Here is a 6548-nt window from a genome sequence, read left to right as displayed (position 1 = left end):
CGGGTTTTCGTTTGCCGGCGATTAAACTTCTTTTATTCAGCGTCTCATCAAAAATGAAAACATTTTTGAAAACTACAAGTCTCATGCGTTTTAGTGGTGAAAAAATAATTTAAAAAAATCGTTCGGTAAATGAGTTTACTCCCTGGGTACTTTTTTTGTATACATTCGACTATACGGGCCAAGCCCGGGATTTACGGGAAATCGCGGGTTTGCGTTTGACGGCGATTAAACTTCTTTTATTCAGCGTCTCATCAAAAATGAAAACACTTTTGAAAACTGCAAGTCTTATGCGTTTTAGTGGTGGAAAAATAATTTAAAAAATTGTTCTGGAAATGACTTTATTCACAGGGTACTTTCTTTGTATACATTCGACTATACGGGCCAAGCCCGGGATTTACGGGAAATCGCAGGTTTGCGTTTGCCGGCGATTAAACTTCTTTTATTCAGCGTCTCATCAAAAATGAAAACACTTTTAAAAACCACAAGTCTTATGCGTTTTAGTGGTGACAAAATAATTTAAAAAATCGTTCGGGAAATGAGTTTACTCCCTGGGTACTTTCTTTGTATACTTTTGACTATACGGGCCAAGCCCGGGATTTACGGGGAATCGCAGGTTTTCGTTTGACGGCGATTAAACTTCTTTTATTCAGCTTCTCATCAAAAATGAAAACATTTTTGAAAACTTCAAGTCTTATGCGTTTTAGTGGTGAAAAACTAATTTAAAAAATCGTTCTGGAAATGAGTTTACTCACAGTGTGCTTTCTTTGTATACATTCGACTACACGGGCCAAGCACAGGATTTACGGGATATCGCGGGTTTTTGTTTGCCGGCGATTAAACCCCTTTCATTAAGCGTTTCATCAAAAATGAAAACATTTTTGAAAACTACAAGTCTCATGCGTTTTAGTGGTGTAAAAATAATTTAAAAAATTGTTCGGGAAATGAGTTTACTCCCTGGGTACTTTCTATGTATACATTCGAGTATACGGGCCAAGCCCGGGATTTTCGGAAAATCGCGGGTTTTCGTTTGCCGGCGATTAAACTTCTTTTATTCAGCGTCTCATCAAAAATGAAAACATTTTTGAAAACTACAAGTCTCATGCGTTTTAGTGGTTAAAAATTAACTTAAAAAAACCGTTCGGTAAATGAGTTTACTCCCTGGGCACTTTTTTTGTATACATTCGACTATACGGCCAAGCCCGGGATTTACGGGAAATCGCAGGTTTGCGTTTGCCGGCGATTAAACTTCTTTTATTCAGCGTCTCATCAAAAATGAAAACACTTTTGAAAACCACAAGTCTCATGCGTTTTAGTGGTGACAAAATAATTTAAAAAATCGTTCGGGAAATGAGTTTACTCCCTGGGTACTTTCTTTGTATACTTTTGACTATACGGACCAAGCCCGGGATTTACGGGAAATCGCAGGTTTTCGTTTGACGGCGATTAAACTTCTCTTATTCAGCGTCTCATCAAAAATGAAAACATTTTTGAAAATTACAAGTCTCATGCGTTTTAGTGGTAAAAAGATAATTTAAAAAATCGTTTTAGAAATGAGTTTACTCACAGGGTACTTTCTTTGTATACATTCGACTATACGGGCCAAGCCCGGGATTTACGGGAAATCGCGGGTTTTCGTTTGCCGGCGATTAAACTTCTTTTATTCAGCGTCTCAACAAAAATGAAAACACTTTTGAAAGCCACAAGTCTCATGCGTTTTAGTGGTGACAAAATAATTTAAAGAATCGTTCGGAAAATGAGTTTACTCCCTGGGTACTTTCTTTGTATTTTTTTGACTATACGGGCCAAGCCCGGGATTTACGGGAAATCGCGGGTTTTCGTTTGCCGGCGATTAAACTTCTTTTATTCAGCGTCTCATCAAAAATGAAAACATTTTTGAAAACTACAAGTCTCATGCGTTTTAGTGGTGAAAAAATAATTTAAAAAAATCGTTCGGTAAATGAGTTTACTCCCTGGGTACTTTTTTGTATACATTCGACTATACGGCCAAGCCCGGGATTTACGGGAAATCGCAGGTTTGCGTTAGCCGGCGATTAAACTTCTTTTATCCAGCGTCTCATCAAAAATGAAAACACTTTTGAAAACCACAAGTCTCATGCGTTTTAGTGGTGACAAAATAATTTAAAAAATCGTTCGGGAAATGAGTTTACTCCCTGGGTACTTTCTTTGTATTTTTTTGACTATACGGGCCAAGCCCGGGATTTACGGGAAATCGCGGGTTTTCGTTTGCCGGCGATTAAACTTCTTTTATTCAGCGTCTCATCAAAAATGAAAACATTTTTGAAAACTTCAAGTCTTATGCGTTTTAGTGCTGAAAAACTAATTTAAAAAATTATTCTGGAAATGAGTTTACTCACAGGGTGCTTTCTTTGTATACATTCGACTACACGGGCCAGGCACGGGATTTACGGGATATCGCGGGTTTTCGTTTGCCGGCGATTAAACCACTTTCATTAAGCGTTTCATCAAAAATAAAAACATTTTTGAAAACTACAAGTCTCATGCGTTTTAGTGGTGTAAAAATAATTTAAAAAATTGTTCGGGAAATGAGTTTACTCCCTGAGTACTTTCTATGTATACATTCGACTATACGGGCCAAGCCCGGGATTTACGGAAAATCGCGGGTTTTCGTTTGCCGGCGATTAAACTTCTTTTATTCAGCGTCTCATCAAAAATAAAAACATTTTTGAAAACTACAAGTCTCATGCGTTTTAGTGGTGAAAAAATAATTTAAAAAAATCGTTCGGTAAATGAGTTTACTCCCTGGGTACTTTTTTGTATACATTCGACTATACGGCCAAGCCCGGGATTTACGGGAAATCGCAGGTTTGCGTTTGCCGGCGATTAAACTTCTTTTATTCAGCGTCTCATCAAAAATGAAAACACTTTTGAAAACTGCAAGTCTTATGCGTTTTAGTGGTGGAAAAATAATTTAAAAAATTGTTCTGGAAATGACTTTATTCACAGGGTACTTTCTTTGTATACATTCGACTATACGGGCCAAGCCCGGGATTTACGGGAAATCGCAGGTTTGCGTTTGCCGGCGATTAAACTTCTTTTATTCAGCGTCTCATCAAAAATGAAAACACTTTTGAAAACCACAAGTCTTATGCGTTTTAGTGGTGACAAAATAATTTAAAAAATCGTTCGGGAAATGAGTTTACTCCCTGGGTACTTTCTTTGTATACTTTTGACTATACGGGCCAAGCCCGGGATTTACGGGGAATCGCAGGTTTTCGTTTGACGGCGATTAAACTTCTTTTATTCAGCTTCTCATCAAAAATGAAAACATTTTTGAAAACTTCAAGTCTTATGCGTTTTAGTGGTGAAAAACTAATTTAAAAAATCGTTCTGGAAATGAGTTTACTCACAGTGTGCTTTCTTTGTATACATTCGACTACACGGGCCAAGCACAGGATTTACGGGATATCGCGGGTTTTTGTTTGCCGGCGATTAAACCCCTTTCATTAAGCGTTTCATCAAAAATGAAAACATTTTTGAAAACTACAAGTCTCATGCGTTTTAGTGGTGTAAAAATAATTTAAAAAATTGTTCGGGAAATGAGTTTACTCCCTGGGTACTTTCTATGTATACATTGGAGTATACGGGCCAAGCCCGGGATTTTCGGAAAATCGCGGGTTTTCGTTTGCCGGCGATTAAACTTCTTTTATTCAGCGTCTCATCAAAAATGAAAACATTTTTGAAAACTACAAGTCTCATGCGTTTTAGTGGTTAAAAATTAACTTAAAAAAACCGTTCGGTAAATGAGTTTACTCCCTGGGCACTTTTTTTGTATACATTCGACTATACGGCCAAGCCCGGGATTTACGGGAAATCGCAGGTTTGCGTTTGCCGGCGATTAAACTTCTTTTATTCAGCGTCTCATCAAAAATGAAAACACTTTTGAAAACCACAAGTCTCATGCGTTTTAGTGGTGACAAAATAATTTAAAAAATCGTTCGGGAAATGAGTTTACTCCCTGGGTACTTTCTTTGTATACTTTTGACTATACGGACCAAGCCCGGGATTTACGGGAAATCGCAGGTTTTCGTTTGACGGCGATTAAACTTCTCTTATTCAGCGTCTCATCAAAAATGAAAACATTTTTGAAAATTACAAGTCTCATGCGTTTTAGTGGTAAAAAGATAATTTAAAAAATCGTTTTAGAAATGAGTTTACTCACAGGGTACTTTCTTTGTATACATTCGACTATACGGGCCAAGCCCGGGATTTACGGGAAATCGCGGGTTTTCGTTTGCCGGCGATTAAACTTCTTTTATTCAGCGTCTCAACAAAAATGAAAACACTTTTGAAAGCCACAAGTCTCATGCGTTTTAGTGGTGACAAAATAATTTAAAGAATCGTTCGGAAAATGAGTTTACTCCCTGGGTACTTTCTTTGTATTTTTTTGACTATACGGGCCAAGCCCGGGATTTACGGGAAATCGCGGGTTTTCGTTTGCCGGCGATTAAACTTCTTTTATTCAGCGTCTCATCAAAAATGAAAACATTTTTGAAAACTACAAGTCTCATGCGTTTTAGTGGTGAAAAAATAATTTAAAAAAATCGTTCGGTAAATGAGTTTACTCCCTGGGTACTTTTTTGTATACATTCGACTATACGGCCAAGCCCGGGATTTACGGGAAATCGCAGGTTTGCGTTAGCCGGCGATTAAACTTCTTTTATCCAGCGTCTCATCAAAAATGAAAACACTTTTGAAAACCACAAGTCTCATGCGTTTTAGTGGTGACAAAATAATTTAAAAAATCGTTCGGGAAATGAGTTTACTCCCTGGGTACTTTCTTTGTATTTTTTTGACTATACGGGCCAAGCCCGGGATTTACGGGAAATCGCGGGTTTTCGTTTGCCGGCGATTAAACTTCTTTTATTCAGCGTCTCATCAAAAATGAAAACATTTTTGAAAACTTCAAGTCTTATGCGTTTTAGTGCTGAAAAACTAATTTAAAAAATTATTCTGGAAATGAGTTTACTCACAGGGTGCTTTCTTTGTATACATTCGACTACACGGGCCAGGCACGGGATTTACGGGATATCGCGGGTTTTCGTTTGCCGGCGATTAAACCACTTTCATTAAGCGTTTCATCAAAAATAAAAACATTTTTGAAAACTACAAGTCTCATGCGTTTTAGTGGTGTAAAAATAATTTAAAAAATTGTTCGGGAAATGAGTTTACTCCCTGAGTACTTTCTATGTATACATTCGACTATACGGGCCAAGCCCGGGATTTACGGAAAATCGCGGGTTTTCGTTTGCCGGCGATTAAACTTCTTTTATTCAGCGTCTCATCAAAAATAAAAACATTTTTGAAAACTACAAGTCTCATGCGTTTTAGTGGTGAAAAAATAATTTAAAAAAATCGTTCGGTAAATGAGTTTACTCCCTGGGTACTTTTTTGTATACATTCGACTATACGGCCAAGCCCGGGATTTACGGGAAATCGCAGGTTTGCGTTTGCCGGCGATTAAACTTCTTTTATTCAGCGTCTCATCAAAAATAAAAACATTTTTGAAAACTACAAGTCTCATGCGTTTTAGTGGTGAAAAAATAATTTAAAAAAATCGTTCGGTAAATGAGTTTACTCCCTGGGTACTTTTTTTGTATACATTCGACTATACGGCCAAGCCCGGGATTTACGGGAAATCGCAGGTTTGCGTTTGCCGGCGATTAAACTTCTTTTATTCAGCGTCTCATCAAAAATGAAAACACTTTTGAAAACCACAAGTCTGATGCGTTTTAGTGGTGACAAAATAATTTAAAAAATCGTTCAGGAAATGAGTTTACTCACAGGGTACTTTCTTTGTATACATTCGACTATACGGGCCAAGCCCGGGATTTACGGGAAATCGCGGGTTTTCGTTTGCCGGCGATTAAACTTCTTTTATTCAGCGTCTCAACAAAAATGAAAACACTTTTGAAAGCCACAAGTCTCATGCGTTTTAGTGGTGACAAAATAATTTAAAGAATCGTTCGGAAAATGAGTTTACTCCCTGGGTACTTTCTTTGTATTTTTTTGACTATACGGGCCAAGCCCGGGATTTACGGGAAATCGCGGGTTTTCGTTTGCCGGCGATTAAACTTCTTTTATTCAGCGTCTCATCAAAAATGAAAACATTTTTGAAAACTACAAGTCTCATGCGTTTTAGTGGTGAAAAAATAATTTAAAAAAATCGTTCGGTAAATGAGTTTACTCCCTGGGTACTTTTTTGTATACATTCGACTATACGGCCAAGCCCGGGATTTACGGGAAATCGCAGGTTTGCGTTAGCCGGCGATTAAACTTCTTTTATCCAGCGTCTCATCAAAAATGAAAACACTTTTGAAAACCACAAGTCTCATGCGTTTTAGTGGTGACAAAATAATTTAAAAAATCGTTCGGGAAATGAGTTTACTCCCTGGGTACTTTCTTTGTATTTTTTTGACTATACGGGCCAAGCCCGGGATTTACGGGAAATCGCGGGTTTTCGTTTGCCGGCGATTAAACTTCTTTTATTCAGCGTCTCATCAAAAATG

This window comes from Hydractinia symbiolongicarpus, chromosome 10 (genome assembly GCF_029227915.1).
Source record: "Hydractinia symbiolongicarpus strain clone_291-10 chromosome 10, HSymV2.1, whole genome shotgun sequence".
Taxonomy (NCBI): Eukaryota; Metazoa; Cnidaria; class Hydrozoa; order Anthoathecata; family Hydractiniidae; genus Hydractinia; species Hydractinia symbiolongicarpus.
Note: the sequence above shows the minus strand (reverse complement) of the source record.